Raw genomic sequence first — 11,877 nt, 5'->3', positions numbered from 1 at the left:
GCGGAGTTGTATGAATTTTCCTCAAGTTTCCTTAACATCTTTAGTTAACCACAGATGGTAGGTCCTCCCCTTAGATTATTCTTTACAGTAGGAATGTACTTATTGTGAATACTCTGAAATATCCCCTTAAATGTCTATCACTGTTTCTCTATTGATCCATCCTCTAGCCTAATTTCCCCATTCACTTCAGCTAGCTCAGCTTTCATCCCCACATAGTTGCCCTTATTTAAGTTTAAGATACTAGTCTCAGACCCGCTCTTCCCCCTTTTAAACTGGGTGTAAATTGTGGCCACTGCTACCTAGGGATGCCTTTACTCTAATAATCCTGTCATGTTACACAATACCAAGTCTAATATATCCTGCTCCAGAACATGCTGCTCTAAGAAGCTATCTCAAAAGCATTTTAAGAAATAATCATCTGGGCTATTACTATCAATCTGATTTTTCCAGTTTATGTGTAGATTAAAATCAGCCATGATTATTGCCATCCCTTTATCACAAACAAACAATATTTTATCTTGAATGCTTTGTCCTACACTGTGGCTACTGTTAGGGGGCCTGTAGACCACTCCCACTAATGACTTCTTCCCCCTACTATTCCTCATCTCCACCCAAACTGATTCTATATGCTAATCTCCTGAACCAAGGTCATCTCTAACTATTGCGCCAATGCCATCTTTGATTAACAGTGCTACTCCCCCCACGTTTACCTAGCTTCCTATTCTTCTTGAATGTCATGAAGCCCTCAATATTAAGGACTCAATTTTTGTTGTCCTGCAGCAATTATGGACATGTGGCTATCAGATCATATTTGTTTGCTTCAATGTGGGCCGTCAATTCATTTACTTTGTTATGAATGCTATGTGCGTGCAGATGGAGAGCCTTCAGTTTTGTCTTATTGTTACCTTTGTAACATCTAATCTTGACTGTTGATGCATTCTTAGGTTTTTTCTCTGTCTTTTCCTGCCATTCTCTGACCCTCATTTCTCATATTACTATTTGCTCTCCTGTCTTGACTCTATGCCTTGAAGTGCTACCTCTACCCAAACTAGATCCCTCACCCCTCTTGTTTAGTTTAAAGCCCTCTCTACTTACCTAGTTATGCGATTTGCAAGGACACTCATCCCAGCATGGTTCAGGTGTAAACCGTCCCAACAGTACAGCCCCCACTTCCCCCAACACTGATGCCAGTGCCCCACAAACCGGAACCCACTTCTCCGACACCAGTCTTTGAGCCACGCATTTGTCTCTCTAATCTTATTTGCCCTATGCCAATTTGCACTTGGCGCAGCTAATAATCCAGAAATTATAACCTCTGAGGTTCTGCTTCTTAATTTGGCCTTTGCATTTCTCATAAAACCTCCCCCCTCGCCCGCACAGGGAGCGCTCAAAATGGCAGCGCGCACCAAATCGGTGGCACCGATTGTGTTCGTGCTCGCTCCCGACCGCACCCCGCACAACCCCCTCCAATGAAAATTCAGCCCATGGTCTGTATTAATTTTTTCTTTTGAATTATTTCCAACTATTTACATCCAAGACCTCATGGTAAGTACCTTATTCTTTGGACACAGACTGTTTTGTGTCTTGCTCCCTTGGAGTCTGTTGGTCATCTGACCCTGATGTCATGCCTACATCATTATTAACATCATTATCTAATTAATTATAAACAATAACCCTTTCCTCTAGAATAATCAATTCTGTCATGAATGCCTCAATTGAACCTGCCTCCCCACACTGTCAGGCAGTGCATTCCTGATCCTACCAACCCGCTATACAACTAAGTTTCTTTTCATGTCGCCATTGCTCCTTTTGCAAATTACCTTAAATCTTTGCAGTTCTTTTGGGATTGAGTATGCAAGATACTGAGACACATATTGTTTACCAGCCTACTAATTTCAAAATAGCATCAAAACATTTAAACTTTGCTTCTTATATCATGGATACTTCTGACCCATTTAGAATAGTGAAAGAGTTCCTTCTATTTCACTAAAATCCAGTAAGCTTTATTTATTCTATATTCAAATATATTATATTTGCAAAAGAATTTTGCCTCTGTTTCTCCATTTAAAGATATATTCTTGGAAGAATCCCTGTAGAATTCCTTAATCCCCTTATCATTCCAACACATGCTGCTTAATACGTCTCAGTATTTTATGCTAATTCATTCTCATTTTGGCATTAATATTCTGTCAGCAACACTCAATGTGCTTCAGTCTCACAACACCAAACTAAACAACCATTACTTATGTAAAGAATTTGTCTTTCCTTTTTCAAATTGCTAAGTTCAGCTGTGTGATTATTCAACGTAAAATCTGATTTTACAGATCAACATATTGCAGATGGTGATCTGGTTGGTTAAGCAGGTGAATGCTTTATCTCTGTTTTAAGTGGCAGCTGTGTATCACCAGATCCTGATAGAGTACTGATGGAGTGTTGTCAAAATACAGAGGATAAGGGGCTTGTAATTCGCTGTTCAACCGCTATGTTTTACCATTTCCATGCATGTAAAAATGATACAAAGCAGTTTTTTAAATTCTTTCATGGGGTGTGAGCGTCACTGGCTGGGCCAGCATTTGTTGCTCATCCATAATTGCCCTTGAGAAGGTGGTGGTAAGCTGCTTTCTAGTGTAGATACAGCCATGCTGCTGGTAGGAAGGGAGCTACAAGTTTTCTGAACCGGTGACAGCAAAGGAACACATGGGATGACCTGTATCTCCAGGAGGAGAGGGAGTAAAGTGATGAAGAAGGAAACGCATTTTTTTTAACAAGTACACAACTATATATGTTGCTACAAAGTTCCTCCTGGTAATTTTCAAAAAGTCATTCTACCAAACGAGGAAAACATTGCTGGGTTTTGGGGAAAGATGAGTGGAGTGGCTCTAACTGGAAGGTCTTTCAGCGAGCCCGCATAGGCACAATAGGTCAACTGGTCGTCTTCTTTGATGTATGGTTCTATGATTGTAATCTGTAACTGTTTCAATCAGCATCAGGTAGCTTATCCCAAAACACAATGAAAACAAATCCCAACTACAGCAAATTGCTTTAGACGTGGTGAAATGGTCTATGGCTCCAACGTGTGACTGCAGCTGTGCTACCATATGAAAGCTAGGGACTTCCATTCAGGAAGATGGAACAGCCTTCACTAGAGTGCTATTGAGTTCTGTTGAAGGGTCATGAGGACTCGAAACGTCAACTCTTTTCTTCTCTGCCGATGCTGCCAGACCTGCTGAGTTTTTCCAGGTAATTCTGTTTTTGTTTTGGATTTCCAGCATCCGCAGTAGTTTTTTGTTTTTTTCACTAGAATGCTGTTGGTCACCATGCCAACCAACTTCAAGCACATGGAAACTCATTGGTCACCTGCAGACAAGGCACAGTGTAAGGGATATGATGGGATAATGAAGAAAAGAAAAACCTCTTTGGACTGTGTTCATGTTGCATTCAGTGCAAAGTCAAATTGATGCAAGATGCCTTTCTGGGGAGTGGAGGACTTGCACCTCATCGCTTTAGAGTGATAAGCAGGTCTCCAAATTATAAGGTCACTTTTGCACCAACATTCACACAAAATAGAACTGATGTAAAAGTGCCAGGATAACTACAACCTTAAAACAAGTAAATTGCGACACGATGGTCACTTCTGCTTCGTTAATTAGGTGCAAATGTTTAAGTCACAAATCTACATACAAATTATAGGTAACATACAAATGTCAGAAACCTGAAATATAAGCATTAAGTGCTGGAAGTACAAAATAGTGAAAGTTTAAAGATGATAGGTTAGGTTTCACGTGTAACCCTTCTTTGGAGCTGAAATAAATAAGAAAAGGCTGGTTCAAACTGGTCACAAATCAATATCTGTTGGTGATTGAAGAGATTGATGGTCATGCTAGGCAGCTGATTATTTCCATAAGCAATAACTCCTACTCTACAAGGTAATTCAAGGTGTCTCTGGAACTTGATGCAATAAGTACATTCCTCCCTTCTGCAAAGAATAATCATACACAGAGGTTGTTTTTTATATGCAAAGGCACAATATGAGCTGTGGAAGAAAAATCATTGCAATATTTAACTTATTGAGATCTATCTTGCTCTGAACAGACAGTCATAGAAAACACTTGTATTGCTGAACAAAACAGAATAATTGAATTAAAGCTGCACAGCCATCACAAATATTTATTTTGTCTTTTGAATATGCTAGAGGAATGATTAGTAATTTACAGCAATGACTTTAAATGCATTTTATCTAATCACCTGATAACTGTAGCTATAGGTGGTTATGACAAATTATATTTTTGTCATTATACATGCTCTAGCTTTAAACCTATAAGCAATTTAAAAAGTACAATTGTAATACAGATTCTTGTACAAAACTTATTTTGATACAACATTCCAAATTGTATTGATTATGGGCTAAATAAAAGAATAGTTCAGTCATAAACAATGAGCAGTTTGATTATTCTCCACGATTGGTTCTGTTTGTATATGGCCCCCAGTTTCTTTTCAAATTCAAAATGAAGGGATATTCAGGATCCAGAAAATTCTGCAAATAGTCTCTAAAATAGCATTTGATCTGTCCTTCCTTCAGATTCAAAATGATGTGCTATGTATTTCATAGAAGCTGACAGCACAAAAGGAGGCCATTAAGCTCATTGTGCCTGTTGCTGGCTCTTTGAAAGAGTTATCCAATTAGTCTCACTTCCCACTTTGAGATTTTTTTGCTTTCATTTCACACAGTTGGTTCTTTCCAAAGATGCTGACTGACCTGCACCTTTCCATATTTTTTGATTTTTGTTTTAGATTCCCCACTTTTGCACTGTTTTGCTATTTATTTTTATATTCCGTTTAAACCTAAGAATCTGTTTGAAAATCTCACAGGAAACAGTTTGAAACTCCAGGAAGACATAAATTATCTTTGAATTTGCAAAAGAAAGAGCAAAATTAATTGAGTCCTCACACTGATAGGGAATACTGGGAAAATAAATAGTGCATTATATAAGTTATTTATGAAGAGTTAACTTTGTTTTTGGAGTTGCTATAGTTTTATTATTTTATTGACTTGAGAGTTAAGAAGGATATCTCCTGTAAATATATAACTATAAGATATGACTGTTCGTAATGTAGTTCATCTTTTGTAAAACAAATTAAATTGATTATTTTAAACAGAAATGTGTTCAAATGCAATGCTCTATCACTTTAGAAGATTGGAGTAAGATCTTATGGAAGCATATGAATCCAATAGCTAAAAACAATTACCAGACAGGATTTGTATTATTTCACCTTCAACGTGTCATCAAAAGCTTACCTGGATCTCACATTAAGGACAGACAATCTTGAAGGTATCACAAGATTAGAATTACTATTAAAGAGTGATCTAGAGTTGAAATATTAAGATGTTAGCAAAGACACACCTGTTAACAGTGCCATTAAGAGTGGCATTGACAGTGGTGCAAAATTGCCTCATGTGCCTCGGTGTCCAACTTTGCTTCATCACCCTCCTCTAAAGTGCCTTTGGGATGGTTTATTACATTGAAGGTGGTACATCAATGCAAATTGTTGTTCCCATAATACTGTTATGTCTGTCATGATGTTTGTATGAATTCCAATATCCTGCACAGCAATGTATTCCATATTTTAGAACCAATGGTTGCATGCAGAAAATTAATGCTGTCCAAAAAAAGCAAAGGTTCAATTACCATGCATTGAGTAGGACATAAAGGAAAAAAAAGAATGGAAATAACAATCAAATTTGCATACTAATGGCTGATTTTCAAATTATTCTCTCCTGACTCACTGAGAATGGCAACACTTCTTTCAACTCTAATAAATTTAGTATCCATAGGGAAGACCATAGAGTTAATCACACAATGGAGAGAAAGGGAGTGTAATCTGCTTTACATATAAATAACACATGTTGGAAATGCTCAATAAGTCATGCAGCATCTGTGCAGAGAGACTCTCAGTCATGAATTCTTTCTCTCTTTCTGAGTGTTTCCAGTGTTTTCTGTTCAGATTTCAGGTTTCCAGCATCTGCAGCATTTTGCCAGCCTAATCAGCTATCCATTAAAAGCTCTAGAAATCACTGACTACCTAAGATATACGTCATGTTTTGCTTCTGAAATTTCAACATCACAGAACTAACAAATTAATGAATGATCTGACCATGAATGATGTTGTGAAGTTGACTCGCCCAATAGATAATTAACATTCAGTCCCAATACTTTTATAAAGCCCTACTTCGAAAGATAATTTGAGCATGAAAAGCTGATCATACAAATGAATGACTTTTTGTGCACATCTATTTCATGCAGCTCAGCTCTAATAGCTCAGCTATGGCAAGTGCCATGGTTACGACAAGGTAAAGGTTGGCTACTCCACGACAAGTGGATCATCACCGGACTCACCAAGATCTCTCCACCACCAGTAACCAGTGTTATTACAGACTCCGCACTTGTTTGGATGGAAGTGCTGTAATAACACTCAAGAAACTCAACCCCATCCAGGTCAAAGTAGTCCGCTTGATCGTCAGTTCATACACTGGCCTAAACATCGACTCCCTCAACCTGATATTAAACTAAGCTGGACTAAGCATGGACTGAGTTACAAGGGTGAGGTGGGTGAATTATTTTGTTTTGTGTTAAAAGGCAGCGTTATTTTACAGCTAAAATCATGTTCTAAGATATAACCTATTAGATGATGATTATGAAACATTTATTTACGATGATATTGCACTGTCTTGTAGGAGACAACCAGACGGTTTTTTTTCATTTGTTTATGGGATGTGGGTATTGCTGGCTAGGCCAGCATTTATTGCCCAACCCTAATTGTCCTTGAGAAGTTGGTGGTGAGCCACCTTCTTGAACCACCGAAGCCCATGTGGTGTAGGTACACCCACCGTGCTGTTAGGGAGGGAGGTCCAAGATTTTGACCCAGCAGTGAAGGAACTGTGATATAGTTCCAAGTCAGGGTGGTGTGTGGCTTGGAGGGGAACTTGCAGGTCGTGGTGTTCCCACGCATCTGTTGCCCTTGCCCTTCTAGGCGGTAGAGATCGTGGGTTTGGAATCTGCTGCCGAAGGAGCCTTGGCGAGTTGCTGCAGTGCATCTTATATGTGGTGCATACTGCTGCCAGTGTGCGTCGATGGTGGAGAGAGTGAATGTTTAATGTGGTGGGTGGGGTGCCAATCTAATGGGCTTGCTTTTTCCTGGATGGTGTCGAGCTTCGAGTGTTGTTGGAGCTGCACTCATCCAAGCAAGTGGAGAGTATTCCATCACACTCCCGACTTGTGCCTTGCAGGTGATTGACAAGCTTTAGGGAATCAGGAGGCGAGTTACTCGCTGCAGAATTCCCAGCCTCTTGTCGTCACAGTATTTATATGGCTAGTCCAGTTCAGTTGCTGGTCAATGGTAACCCCCAGGATGTTAGTAGAGGGGGATTCAGTGATGGGAATGCCATTGAATGTCAAGGGGGAATGGTTAGATGCTCTCTTGTTGGAGATGGTCATTGCCTGGCACTTGTGTGGCGCACATGTAACTTTCCACTTGTCAGCCCAAGCCTGAATGTTGCTGCAATATAGGCACGGACTGCTTCTGTCTCCTTTCCTTTATTCTGATTTTGTTTTCCATTGTTTAAATATGATTAAACCAGTGGTTTTGAGCTCACATATTAACCCTGGATTTTGAGGTCAGATCCAAAGCGATGTTGCTCACTGCTAATCTTGAGGAAAGTCGCCCACAAATGCCTAGTGACATCTATGGCGTAGATTTCCACTTTCCTTATGTTAGTTTGAATTTGGCGCCAAGTCAAGGAGATCTCCAAGCATCCAGCAGCAGTGATGTCATCAAGCAGTGATGTCATCTCAGGGGCAATTATGGATGGGCAATAAAAGCTGGCCTAGCCAGTGACACCCATATCCCATGAAAAATGTTTGAAAACCTGAGCATCAACAGCAAGCAGGAAGCAAAAAGCGCTGCTCATTCTTCATTTTTAATTGCATTTTCAAGCGCAAAATAAATGACTGGGGCACAGACGTGGGATTAGGTAGAAGCTTAAAAAATCATAAACAAGCTTAAAAATTTAAAAAATATTTGGAATATTTATAAGGGAGCAATCTGATATTCCACAAATGTAAAATTTGATTTTCAGGACCCGTGAGGCCGTTCCGCAGTAATTATGAACTTAGTATGCTGTTCAAACCCCAATTACACCTCATTCAATAAGGTGTAAGGTTTCCAAGCGTTTTTCACAGTGAGACTAATAAGCCAACAGTTCAGTGATTTCTAATTGATTGCAGTTGATTGGGCGTGCAAGGAGTTCACCAGTGCAACCTGTTGGGAAATGTCAAACATGACAATAACTTCTGGATTTTTGTATTTAACTCCACATGCATGGGCTCCAGGAGTTGCTGTTAGGTGAATGCTGCCAGTTTCGCCATCATTACCAATACAAAATTCAGGCCACAAATGTGAAATTTTAGTCTAGTATTGGATAGTATGTCACACCAAAATAAAAATAATGTAGTGGTATATAGGGAACATTTCCTATGAAAAATTGACTATTTTTGCTTGAAATTACTGGCCATATATATTCATGGAATTACACAGAATGTACAGCATAGAAACATATGTAGCAAGACCTGGACAACATTCAGGCTTGGGCTTATAAGTGGCAAGGAACATTCACACTACACAAGTGCCAAGGAATGATCATTTCCAACAAGAGAGAATCTAACCATCTCCCCTTGACATTCAATGGTATTGCCATTGCTGAATCCTCCACTATCAACATCCTGGGGGTTACCATTGACCAGAAACTGAACTGGACCAGCCATATAAATACTGTGGCTACAAGAGCATGTCATAGGTTGGGAATTCTGCAGCAAGTAACTCACCGCCTGACTCCCCAAAGCCCGTCCACCATCAACAAAGCACAAGTCAGGAATGTGCTGGAATAATGTCCACTTGCCTGGTTGAGTGCAGCTCCAACAACACTCAAGAAGCTCCAAGATAAGGCAGCCTGCTTGATTGGCACCCCCTCAATCACCCACAACATTCATTCCCTCCAGCACTGACGCACAGTGGCAGCAGTGTGTACCATCTACAAGATGCACTGCAGCAACTCACCAAAACTCCTTCGGCAGTACCTTCAAAACCTGCAACCTTGACCACCTAGAAGGACAAGGGCAGCAGATGCATGGGCACACCACACCTTCAAACTCCCCTCCAAGCCACACACCATCCTGACTTGGAACTATATCGCCATTCCTTCACTGTCGCTGGGTCAAAATCCTGGAACCCCTTCCCTAACAGCACTGTGGGTGTACCTACACCACGTGGACTGCAACGCTTCAAGAAGGCAGCTCACCACCACTTTCTCAAGGGCAATTAGGGATGGGCAACAAATGCTGGCCTAGCCAGCGTTGCCCACATCCCATGAATGAATTTAAAAAAATAATGGTGACTCTCTCATCTTTATTTATATATTTGAAATTATGGAGCATCTTTTTTGCTGTTGATTCTGAATTGAGCCCCAAATGTTGATGCTTCATGGCATGAAAAGAACTCTCATAAAAATTAAACTTTTTTGTCAACCATTTTTGTACAATAAAAGATAAATGATTGAATCAACCCATCTGTCTTCACAGGTTACCATTTGATTGATTGACTCCATGGATAAATCAAAGCAAATAACTTTGGGTCCTGCACTCCTGGCCTTACATCCAGTCCGCTTGGGATGCAAAGGAATACTGCAGAGAATAGTTTGACCTTGTACAATGTTTATAGAGATGATCCCATCACTTGACACTCTTCAGAATCCAAACACCCTCATGATTTGACAACATCTCCGCAAACATGACAATAAACTCAAAAAACAACTATGCTGGGAGCAAGAGTCATAAGGTTTACCCGAGCCTCAGTGCTCGAGATGTGGTGGATGAAAATGCCTGCAGGCTACAAGTATGCTCAAGCAAATCAAATGACAGCTCAGACTGTAGAGTTAAAGAGCTTTGTCTGGCAAAAAAAAGAGACAATCATTTATAATTGCATGCAAACCTACTTTCTACCCTATCTCATATTTTACTCACTCCATCGTGGTTTATCTCACAGCTTGCTCCTTTTCAGTTCACCAGACTTGTAAATCTACACATCTAGTCCTAAAATGATTGCAGAATTCATATTAGTGGGCCTGGCAATATGGGTACTGGATGCTGTCTACCGCCAGTGTGAAGCAAGCATCTTTATATGTATTTGATTTTCTTTCAGAAATTCAGGCATAGAATTTATATGGGTCTGCTCAAGATCTTCAAGCTGTACTTCCATTGGAAAAGGGAAGAAATTTTCACACCGTTTCTTCCACATTTCCGCAGATCACTCGATGAAGTTGCAACGAGACATCAAAACTTATAGGCACAAGTTTTCATTGCAAACTATTGAAGGGAACTAACCTGTTTCAAAGTTTCCCCAAATAGTGTGTCCATCCTTTTGATATGGGGCATTAGACATAATGGCCCAGAGCTTCTGATTCCAATAGGAGCGAATGTTGAGATGTTCACTGCTGTTGAGGGCTGCAATGGCAACAGAAGTTCTGGGAAGCTGATTGACATCGGAATCCAGAATTCCTGGTTCATCAGAATGACTCAATGGGAATCTGCATCCCTGGGGCTTGTCTCATGTAACCTTATGCTGTTTCCTCTAGTGCTGTTCATTTTATACTGAATTACATAAGAGCTCTGTGTAGGACAGGTGGAGTGTCAAAGCACTCCAACCCTCAAGGCAACCCTGACGCTGGTCATCCCTTCCCTAACACATCCCTCCCCTACACTCCCAACACTGGTCCGCCACCTCCCCCGCACCCCCAACACCATCTGCCACCCCTCGCACCCCCGACACTGCTAAGTGACTCCCCCACACCACCGACGCACTTCACCACCTCCCCCACATCCCCATCACGGCTCAACCCACCTCGCATCCCCATCATTGTTCACCATGACACTCTTCGCCACCTCCCCCACAGCCACAAAACTCTTCGCCACCTCCCCTGTAGCCCCGATGCTGCTCATCATCTCCCCCGCATCCCTGACACTGCTCACCACCTCCCTGACACTACTCAATCCCTCCCCCTGACACTGCTCAATGCACCCTGCTTCCCTCTGCACCCCCCGACACACTTCTCCACCTGCCCCCGCACCCACAAAACTCTTTGCCGCCTCCCCCACACCACCACCTCCTCTACATCGCCGACACTCTTCACTGTCTCCCTTGCACTGCCAATACTACTCATCCGCCCCCGCCCCATATTCCTGACACTGCTCACCCACCCCAACAAACACCCAACAGTGATCATCCCTAACCAATGTTGGAGCAGAGTCAGCATTGTTTGGGTGCAGTAGGTGGTGGAATAGCAGTGGGTGCGGGGGGAGGGGGAGGGCGGGTGGTGAGCATTGTCAGGGTTGGGGGCTGGGCTGTGTCAGGAGTGCGGAGGGCAGGTGGTGAACCAAAGAAAGACAAGTCCATTAAAAAACATTGAAATTCAATGTACTGAAGAGAGGCCTCAAGAGGTATTTCTTCAGTTAATTATGAAAAGGGGGTGTGACTTCATTGCAATTGTGCCTCGCCACTTGTCTCCTGACTCAGTGCATTGCTGAATCTACACTGGAGTTGGGACAAGGGAGTCCTAAGACTCCAACATAAAAAGGTAAGGCCACAGTTGCAAACATTTCCCACACTCCAGTTATGCTAGCAGCTTTTTCGCACATTGTTTCCAACCTGGATTATTCAGATGGTGCAAAGTAATATGTTTAAAAATTAACTTATTACTTTATTTAATTGAATTGTGCGGGGCAATGTCAATGGTTAAAACATACTTCACACACACACAGTGCCTGCCTC

Source organism: Cetorhinus maximus, chromosome 2 (assembly GCF_964194155.1).
Source record: "Cetorhinus maximus chromosome 2, sCetMax3.hap1.1, whole genome shotgun sequence".
NCBI classification, from domain to species: Eukaryota; Metazoa; Chordata; class Chondrichthyes; order Lamniformes; family Cetorhinidae; genus Cetorhinus; species Cetorhinus maximus.
The sequence above is the reverse complement of the archived record's forward strand: the minus strand, read 5'-3'. Positions refer to the sequence as shown.